The following is an 11359-nucleotide window of genomic DNA, read 5'->3' as shown; positions in this document are numbered from 1 at the left end:
GATGTGGTGTGGTGGTGGGGCGGGGGGTAGGGCTGGTGGTTGTAGAGGCACAGGGTAAAAAAACGTTAGGCTTGGGTTGGCCACAATGACCTAAACTTGCCAACTCCTTCCCGAGCTCCCTGCTAGGGTTTACCCAACTGTCTTCCCCAGTGTGCCCACCACAACCCACAATCAGAAATGGTAAAATACCAACAGGTGGTACCCACTAACCTTTCACTTCAGTGCTTAAATTGGCCTGAGGGTGTGTGGGCTTTCTGTCACCAAAGCTGCTTTTTTCAAAATTCCAACAGAGGTTGGTAGATGACATAGGCGCAGTCCTCCGCCATTCAATCCCACCTTATGATTTACCTTGTATGGCAGCTCATTGCAGGTGCTATTGGAAAGGTTAAAAGTGCCAACCATTTTTTCTCCAATACAGGAACAGAACTGAACAATGCCAGGAATTATGGTTCACACAAGTCTTCTCTCACCTTTTTCAAAAATATTGGCATATTCTACTATGTTATTCTATTTCATGGATTGGTAAATTAGTACCTTTGCCAATGGCTAGAGTTACATTTGTTATGATATAATGATGAGGGGGAGGGTGTCAATTCCTTTTTAATTTTCTTTCAGTTGGTTGCAACAAATACTTATACTTCTTTTAATCACGCAGCTATCATATACTTCAAATAAAACAAAGTCAAGAAGTCAATTTACTGCAGGTTTTCTTAAGTGAAAGAAAAAAGAATTTTATTACCTACTAACCCTGAAAAAGTGTAACAAAACGCACCATCAAACCCATTTTCACAGACAAATAATAAGTTTAAAAGGGAGAGTGTTTTATATAAACAGGGAGAGGTTACAATGTTAAAAAGTCCTTGAGAACAGAGTTGTTCAATGTATCCTCAGTGATAACAGAATCTGTAGATATCTTATAAGTTCTAAGCAAAAGCTGTTTCCTTAGTTTTCTGTGTTCTGAGATAACAAGAGAAATAGATTGGGAAAGAGTGCGTTCCAGATCTTATTGCCACAAATTCATTTTTCTTTCTTTCTTTCTTATCTGCTGCTGAAAAAACAACTGTTGAAGTATAATTCAGTGTATTATTTCTTACTCTAACTTGATTGTTTTTCCAAGTTGGCTCATGTCTTTGACTTCTGATATGTGAAATAATCATATAAATGTAAATGAAGGAAGAAGGCAAATTTCTTGATGCTGATTTGGTTGCCTAGTTCTGCTGTTTTTAGATAAAACATTAACCTCAATAGCAAGGGGAAATGATAGCCTAATGGTGTTATTGCTGGACTGTTACTCTAGAGACCCAGGTAATGTTCTTGGGACCTGGGTTCAAATCCTGTTGCAGTAGAAAGTGCAGTTTAAATTCAATTTTAAAAATCTGGATTAAGAGTCTAATGATGACCATGAATCCATTTCTGAATTTTGGGGAAAAACCCTGGTCCACTAGCCCTTTTAAGGAAGGAAACTATCATTCTTACCTGATCTGCCCTGCATGTGACTACAGACCCACAGCCATGTTGTTCACTCTTAATTTACTCACTAAAAAACGCTGCCTAGCCAATGACACCAACATAGTAAAGGTAAAAAAAATTGTTTAACCCTCTTGGATCTCAAGAAGCTTGCACAACCTGTGTTCAGGTGACCACTGCAGTCATTTTAGCTCCATGTTTCTTCCTTTGCAAGAAACAATTTCATCTCTGAAAGGTCACAGATATAACAATCAGATGATGGAGATTAAAATTCACTAGTCCATATTTACTAATTTAGTAACAACATGCACCATGCTATTTGCATGACTGTGCTTAAAGATTAGTTGGGTTACATACTTCCTTGCACTGTGCATTTGGAAAGCAAAGTTACCAAAGATGCAAATATATTACCTCTGTGTTGCTGCCCTAAACTTATAGTGAAGTGATGTAAACATGGGGAGGCAGTGGTAATGTCACTGGGCTAGTAATCCAAAACCTAATCTAATGTTCTGATGTTCAAATCTTACCACATTCTGGCCTGTATTTGAATCCAAAGCCAAAGCAAAGCAATGTAGTAGTGACTCTGGATTGGCAGTAATTACTGGATTAGTGGTGCTGGAAGAGCACAGCAGTTCAGGCAGCATCCAACGAGATGCTGCCTGAACTGCTGTGCTCTTCCAGCACCACTAATCCAGTATTTGGTTTTCAGCATCTGCAGTCATTGTTTTTACCTCATTGGCAGTAATTGCTTGTCCAGATTAAAAAAAACTGTAAGGCAATATTTTGAAAGGAAGCAAGTGATAAGCACATGTACCTTGACAAGAATCATGAGACTAACAAATTTCTTCCTCACTAGCAAATTCAGCAATTCTGTTTTCCTCTTTGGGTGATGTGGTTGTGTTCTTTGTTGTGTCTCTTGCCCATATCCCAAAATCTTAGGGATAGAGACTCCTAGTTCTTCATGTTTTGCCATGATTTCAATATAATTTATACTTCAAGCTCTGAAAGCCAGAGCTGAAAATGTGCAGCCAGCAACCCTTCCTGCACACAAACTTGTCTAAGTCGAGTGAAATGATCATGACTCTCCAGTCAAACATTTTCACAAATATTCATACATTCTGAATAACTTCTCCTGAATGTCTACTGAAGCACTGGCAGGAAATAGGGGAACACCAGTAGAGATTCTAGCCTTTTTTTTCCGATTAGATTGGATTTTAATTTGTATTCCAGTTGAAATGACAGTTTAAGGCATTAATCATGTCTGTTGCATTCATTAGTTTCAGTAATTTTTCATGAGACATTACTTTGAAATCAAGCCCCTAAGCTATGTTGTTGTGGGTTCTATTGCAAAGGAGAGTAGACCCTATGGGATTCAGAACCTTCATAAAGGTGTGTCTTATTAGATGAAGAGCTACCTGTTCAAACTGTTCTCCTCTAATTAAAGGCTTACTATGGGAATTTCATCCCTTGAGTAAGGGCATAATTTGAAGATCTTTATGACTTAGACAAAAAAGAATTTTGGACAGATTCAACAGCTGGGTATGAAAGTACTTAATTAGGATCTTCAATGTGAACCAAATTAGTTGACTAATGTTTCTCGATTATCCCATCAGACATGACAACAGGCAGTATGATTACAAGAGCTAAAAATAGGTAATTGGCAGCAGAAATTTATTATTATAAAGGAGACGTTACCATCTTGTGAAGAAATCAAAGATCAAGTAGATTGTATTTGTCACTGAGATGGTTTACAAAAAAACCAGTTTCTCTGGATATGGGCATCACTAGCAAGGCTTCTCCTTGAACTGCTACAGTCCATGTGGTGAATGTGTAATTCCATCATCCTGTTGGATGAAGACTTCCAGAATTTTAATTCTACTGTACTGAAGTAACCGCAATGTTATTGTTTCTACTTAAACAGAGCTCAATCTTTAATAAGATGTCTCACACACCCTTAACTGTAAGTTACATCTAATGGGCAACATCTGCAATGCTTGAACCTCTTTCTATTATGGCCCACTGGGTGGCACATTATCAACTGAGCCCCACCAAGCCCAGAATGGTACCCCAATTTACCTGACTTTATGACTAATTCATAGGAAGCATGGAACAGGTTCCTGTACTGAACAAGAATTATTTATTACAGGCAGTCCCTAGGTTATAAACAGATTCCATTTTTGAGTCTGCAAGTTGATTTGTATGCAAGTGGGAACTATAATGCAGTATGTAAATACAAGGAAATGTTCATATGCCAGATCTTTAAAATGATACTGCTGTATGGGATCACGTTCATAAGTACAAGCATTGGAAAGTTGTATGTTCATAAATCAGGGACTCCTGTATAAGTACTTAGACGAATAATCCATTGACTTTAATTGAGATGATCCCTAGGATTGACTGTAGCCCACGCCCTTCGTCAAATTGAATGGATTGCTCCAATTAATATGACTTTGGAGTGTAGGTTCATAGTTCCTTGAAAGTAAAGTTGTGGGTAGATAGGATAGTGAAGAAGGCATTTGGTATGCTTTCCTTTACTGTCAGAGCATTAAACGTAGGAGTTGGGAGGTCATGTTGCAGCTGCATAGGATATTTTTTTAGGTCACTTTTGTAATATTGCGTGCAATTCTGATCTCGCTCCTATTGGGAAGGATGTTGTGAAACTTGAAAGGGTTCAGAAAAGACTTACAAGGATGTTGCCAGGGTTGCGGGATTTGAGCTAGAGGGAGAAGCTGAATATGCTGGGGCTCTTTTCCTTGGAGTGTTGGAGGCTGAGAGGTAACCTTATAAAGAATTATAAAATCATGAGAGGCATGGATAGGGTAAATACACAAGGTTTTTTCGCTGGGGTGGAGGAGTCCTAAGCTAGAGGGCATAGGTTTAGAGTGAGAGGGGAAAAATTTAAAAGGGACCTAAAGGGCAACTCTTTCATGCAGAGAGTATATGGAAAGAGCTGCCAAAGGAAATGGTGGAGGCCGGTACAACTGCAACATTTAAAAGGCAAAGACTGGATGGGTATTGAATAGGAAGGGTTTAGAAGGATATGGGCCAGGTACTGGTGAAAGGGACTAGATTAGGTTGGGATATCTGGTCAGCATGGACGGGCTGGACCAAAGGGTCTGTTTTTGTGCTATACATCTCTATGACTCTATTTACTACAAAGCCCTTAACATTTCAGTGGTTACATAGCTGGTGTAACAGCTAACAGCTGAATAAATATCATGGTTGGCTGGGTTGTTCTCAACAAACAGTGGAATTACTCTAGACTCAGAATTGAACTACTTACATCAATTAGACCATTATATTCATTCACTATTAATTCAGAAATACAATGCATACAACCTGTCCAACCTTGCTTAACATAACACAAAACACTGAAAACAGTTTGTGATCTGAAATAGAACAATACAGCACAGTACAGGCCCTGTTGGTGCATTTGCAAAACACATCTTTACTATTTTTAAAGAACAAAAATCTTTAAAACTAAATTCTGTTGAAACATCTGTTACATACTACACATTTATTCATTATTATGTTTTGCAATTCATCATTTTGTATTCTTGCCATTCTATTTTGGGTTCAGTGCACCTTGCGCCAAGATATTCTTTGCAACTGCAAATCTTGCATAAACCTTGAACAGACTGCAAGTTACAATACAAGGTATTTGTTTTTCAGAATGCATGCTTAACGTTTGGGTCCTGGCAGATGCACAATTAAAATGCTGTAAATGGAAGCATTTGTTCTTAGTGTGGGGAAAGAAAATTATTTTAGCAAACAGAATCTGGATGATTTTTGATTCAAGCATACCAAAGTTTTGAAGGCAGAAAATTCTAGAAACCAACCTAACCTTGAAAAGATGGGGAAAGATTGTCCATCACATAACTGTATTTTCTTATATCACAAAGGAGAGAAGGGAGGAATCTGAAACACAATGGGGAATATATTGGCATGGATTGATGGAATTAACCTCTGAGGAGGAATAACTGATTTTGATACATTGGAGAGGGATGGGTGTGTGTAAGCACACAGTTGTATTGGATGCCTGCTTCCACTGTTCTGCTCAGGTTTGGATATTTTTCCACGTATTGTTGCAGACCTGTTCTGCCCATTGTAGATCATTAATACAGATAATTTTAGCCAAAATGTATGTAAACTAAATATCTAAGTCATAGTTTCACAGTGTACCATTGAAATACAGATGGTTCAATGATGGAAATACTCCTAAAGTAGTTTGATTGAACTCAATGAGTGAAATTTGATGAATGTGACACTTGCTGGTTGGAAAGCTAGTGAGAGCCTGATGCCATCTCCTATAATCCATTGGGTGTGCCTTGCCTTTCAATTAGATCATGGTTGATCCAATAATCTTTAAATCCAATCTCATGCCTTTATCCTTCGATGATTAGAAATCTATCTATCTCAGACTTGAAAATACTTAAACGAAGCAGCCTTGACAGCCCTCCGCAGTAAAGAATTCTACAGATTCCCTATTCTGAGGGAAAAACTCCTCGTCATCTTTGTTTTAAATGGGGAACCCTTGCACTGAGGTCATACCTCTCATCCTAGACTCTCCACAAAGAGAAAAAAACCTTTAAGCATCTACCTTGCGAAGACCTTGAAGAATTTTGTGTTTCAATGTGTCTTCACATTCTTCCAATCTCCAATGAATACTCAACCTGTCCTCAGAAGAAAATCCCTATACACTGGGGATCAACCTAATAAACCTTAGCTGGACTGCCTCCAATGCTAATATTTCTTTCCTTAGATAAGGGAACCTAAACTACTCACAATATTCCAGGCATGGTCTGAATAATGCCTTGTACAGTTTTCTAATCTTATATTCCATTCCCTTTGAATCAGGGAATATTTGTCTTTCATATTCCCTGATGAACTTGGATTCTAGGTTTTGGTGATGTGATTTCTCTCCACAGATGCTGCCAGACCTCATTAGCTTTTCCAGCAATTTCTGATTTTGATTGTGCTCTTTTTGAATCACTTTTCCTACAATTCACACTTCCAAGGAATTATTATACTTACTTACCATTGTTTCTTATATTCCTCCATACATTTGGGATCTTAACATTGAATTTATGTATCGATTCTGTGCTTTTCCAAGTAAATGAACTGCAACTTCAAATTTCATATGTCAACTGCCTGCCATTTCACAACTTAACAAACTTGAATTTTTGTGTTGTCGTTAAGTTCTGATATTGTGTTCCAAAAGTCCAAATCCAAAACATCCATGATATCATGGACAATTGTGTATCCAATGCTGAGTTTGCCATTTCCAATTTGTCTTCAATGTGAAACAACCCTATTCAGTTTAATAATTTGTTTCATATCAAATATTCAACTGTTAAATTTCCTCCTAGCCCACTGCCTGCATTTTTATAAATAGTATCCTTTTTGAGTATCTTCTGAAAATCTATATATGCTGCATTTTCTGTATTTCCTTTATTTATATAAATGTTGTAGAGATACACTTCAGTAATATTTTCAAAGATGTCTTGAATTTAACAAAGTTAAAAATCACACAACACCAGGTTATAGTCCAACACGTTTATTTGGAAGCACTAGCTTTCGAGGCACTGCCTCTTCACAACCACCTGATGAAGGAGCAGCGCTCCAAAAGCTAGTGCTTCCAAATAAACCTGGACTATAACCTGGTGTTGTGTGATTTTTAACTTTGTCCACCCCAGTCCAACTCAGGCACCTCCAAATCTTGAATTTAATGAATAAACTCTGGCTACCTCTCATTATTTGTTGTAAGTGCTGACTAATTTGATTTTAAAATATGGATTATATATTTTCCAACAGTTGATTTAGCAACAAATGGTCTGTATTTACTGGATCCATTCTTTTCTTCTTAAGCAGAGATTTTATGATGGAGACCCTTCAGCCTCTCTGTACAACTTGTGAATTTAAAAGGGACAATTAACTAATCAGCAGTCTCCAGTTTAGAAGAAAAAGTGTGTCCTGTTCCTAAATATTTTTTAATGCAGCTGATCTTTATCAAATACAATTCTGTGTTGTCTGAACTTTGACAATGTGTGTCAGTCATAAATTTGATTGAAGGAGAAATATTTTAACTTAATCCTCATCCTCATCCAACATGGACATTCCACTAGAGGTTTCTAACTGGCAATCAGGAGCTGCTACATTAACTGATCTTCCTTGACTAAACCGATTTTTTTAAAACGAGACATCCCAATTGAAATCACCTAGTCAGCACAGATGAGAGTTTGAGCTATGGGACTTGCTGATCTGTATGTACAAGCTATTTGCCAAATAAATTTAGCTCCTGGTGGAATAGTTTTAGTCTGCTTTATGTTGCTACTATAAACCCAGCCTAATACCTGTCTAGTTTATGCAGTTAACCATTTTCTCTCTTAGTTTGTGGTTCTAATATAAATAACGGTACCATATGGTTCATTAGTCACTTTATTGTTTTGCATTCTAGTTAGTGAGTGCAGCCAGTCCATTAACGTCATTTTATATTAATCAGGAACCAGCTGTACCTTAATACAGCTGTGAAACCAGGATTATTTCCATAATAACCTAACAAAATTATGGCATATCAAAGGAACATATTCTAAATTATTAGTTTAATTAATCTAAGTGAAAATGTTGATTATTTGCTTTATTTTTATACTGTAAGACAATTTTATCCCTCATGCATGGTATATTGTGACAATGTAGATATTTGTAATCACATGCTTGTGCCAGTTTCTGAACCAGACTATATTCAAATTAAAGAGCAGACTTAATGTGCTCAGGCTCCTCAGTCAAGTTCAAGGAGGTGCTGTGTAGTCAAACACGTTCACCTCAGGTTTTGGAAGATTAGTCAGCTACATGTTTGGCACTTATGTATTCAGACAAAGCCAAAAGCACATGACTGAAGAATGTGCTATACAATTTAAAATGACATCATTACGCAATAACAAAAGTAGTCTTTCTCTCATACACATACATTCACGTACAGTAAAATAAGCTACTCCTTTACTAAAACTTCTTCCAACGTATTTTAAAGCAACAGGCCACATGTGGAATATTATCTACAGAAACTTCAAATCTCACAGTGTTCAATATTTTATGTCACTCTTGTTTACCATAACAAGAAAAGTAAAATTGGCTAATAAATGCAAACAAGATCAATAAAATATTTGATGAATATTTCCTATAGCAACTCCAATTAAATTGCTTACTTTTGAAGAAAAAAGCTCATTTCAAATAATCCTCTTGAATATTGAGAAATCTGATGCTAGGGAAATGCTAAAAGTAGTTGTACTATTTAGAATATGTAAACATTGTCAACAAAGAATATTATAAAAAAGATACTTTTGAAGGTAGATATCCTCCTTTTTAAAATAAATGCTAGAAGAATCTATTATTGGTCTTTTTCCCTCTCTCCTTCCCAAAGAGAAAAGTCAACTGTAGTTTTATGTGAAACAACAGTACAGGTATATGTAATATACAAAGAGAGGTTTTTTTTTAAAGAGCAAGCACATGTGTGAGAGACTCCTGAAAAATTCTGGTGACTTTGTGGTAAAGTCAAGAAAAAGAGAACACATCTTAAAATTAGAGTTCAGATGTGATTAATGCCAAAACACAACTCTTCACACAAAATATAGTGGAAAACCTAACTTCTCCTCCCCAAAGACTGCTGAGACAAGATCAAATGAAATTTTAAAACTGAAATTGATAAACATTTGGTAGGCAAGAGCATTTAGGGATAGAGTAGATGCAACTAAATTACTAATCAGCACAGTGGAACAGAAGTGAAGACCCATTCTCTAATATTAATATGATTTATCAGTCTGGCCATAAATCTGTTTTAATAAAGTATTATCAGATATTTATCAGAAATACTCATTTTCCAATTTTGCAAATCCATATTTATGTTGTATTTTCATATTTTAAACTTACAAATAATGATTACATCTGCAACAAATACACAAAAACTTACTGTGGGCCAAACAGAAAGAGCCACTTCCAGATCTGTATTTCCTTACACACCAGAATGTTCCAGTTCAGAATTTTTTGTTGTTTAGTGAGGGTAAAAGCAAAGCTGATTTCATTGCTTCTCCATGATTGCATTAAGAAGATGACAGTGAGTTTTGTCCTTCATTACTTTATTCATTCATGAGATGTGGATGGCATTGGCCAAGCTTGTATTTACAGCCCATTCCTAATTGTTCTGGAGGAGGTTGTTCTGAGCTAGCTTTCTGAATCATTGCAGTCCTTGGTAGTTTAGGGACACCCACAGCGCTATCACCATTAATATCACATGCAGATTCTGGGATATCATAATTTGGAGATGCTGGTGTTGGACTGGAGTGTACAAAGTTATAAATCACACAACACCAGGTTATAGTTGATTTTAGACAAATGTGGACTGGACAGCATGCTTGTGAAAACTGACAAATCTTTATTAACTGTACACACTATATACATTGGCATTGTTGGGTTGGGCTGAATTCCACCAGAACTTTCTTCTAAGTGGACACGTCACATCACTGATGATGCAGTCTAGTTGTACATACATCATAATGTAGCTGTGAACCCATATACCAAATCACCACTAAAACCTCCCAAATGTTTTTGGAAAAGAATTACTGATACTGGAAATCTCAAGTATAAACATGTATAAAAATGCTGGAAGTACTTAGCAGGTCAGATAAAATCTGTGGAAACAGAAACAGAATTAGGCTTTCAAGAAAGTACTTCCTTGATTTTGACAATCATATAAACCATGGAGAACGAATATGACAAATCATTTTATTAAAGAAAAGTTGAAGATGGTACATGAGTAGGATAGCTTCAGAACGATATGGGCCAAACACAGGTAAATGGGAATAGCTTAGTTTGGGAAACCTGGCCAGCATAGATGAGTGGAACCAAAGAGTTTATATCCGTGCTTTTTGACTCATTGAATTTATGGTACACAGCAAGGTGTCATCTTTCTTTGTGTCTCCTGTGGTTCAAAGGCTTATGTTATGATACAGGGGTGAACCCCTCTGTTAAGAAAACCAATCACCCAGAAAAGCTTACCTCGCCTCATAGTCCGTTAAAATATGAGTGCCAAAGAACTCTCAAATTCCACGATTTAAAGAAAATAATACCAATTTATTTTTTAACTCTAAAAGTGAACATTAGGCAAGTATTCGCAATTCTAAGCTTCCCCTTTCTTCTAACTGCTTATTATCTGCCTCCAACTCTATAGCAATATGCTGTTCCAATAAGATACTTATTAAAGTTACATCAACTTAATTTCAAAACCACACAGCCTCTTTCATCTTCTATGTTTTTCTTCTTCTGGCTGAGGATCTCCTTGGGTTGTTTTCTTCCTTTTTACTTATGTTTCATATCAAAAAGGTATGTTTGATAGAGAATGTTTCCTAATTTCTTGGACAGCAAGATTTTAGATCTTAATGTGTTTCTGTCTTGATGGCTGTTGCTCTCTAATTTTCAATTCTCTGCCCACATTTTTATACCCCCAACATTGGATCGTCTCATTGGTTTGATGTTGGCAAAATAATAAATTCCAACTCAACTGGATTTTTGCATCCTGGGGCATAATTTGAACTAATTGGTTAAATTCGAATTGTTATTAAAACAGCAACCAAAACTCAAGTGTCCATTTCACAGCTAAATGCTACAAATTTTCAATTTTCCAGTACAGTCTAGGACTGCCATCTAGTCATATACACAGGCGCTTGTAAGCTCTCAGTTCAGAACAGCATTCTCTCTCGCTTAAAGATACAGAATACGCCTGCAACTTCATAACACTTGGAATAAAAAAAACTGCTCGAGTCCTACTTCAGGACCTGAGCACAAAACACTAGGTTGACATTCCACTGTAACACTAACCACTATCCTGTTAACAGCCATTGTT

Source organism: Chiloscyllium punctatum, chromosome 24 (assembly GCF_047496795.1).
Source record: "Chiloscyllium punctatum isolate Juve2018m chromosome 24, sChiPun1.3, whole genome shotgun sequence".
Lineage (NCBI taxonomy): Eukaryota > Metazoa > Chordata > Chondrichthyes > Orectolobiformes > Hemiscylliidae > Chiloscyllium > Chiloscyllium punctatum.
Note: the sequence above shows the minus strand (reverse complement) of the source record.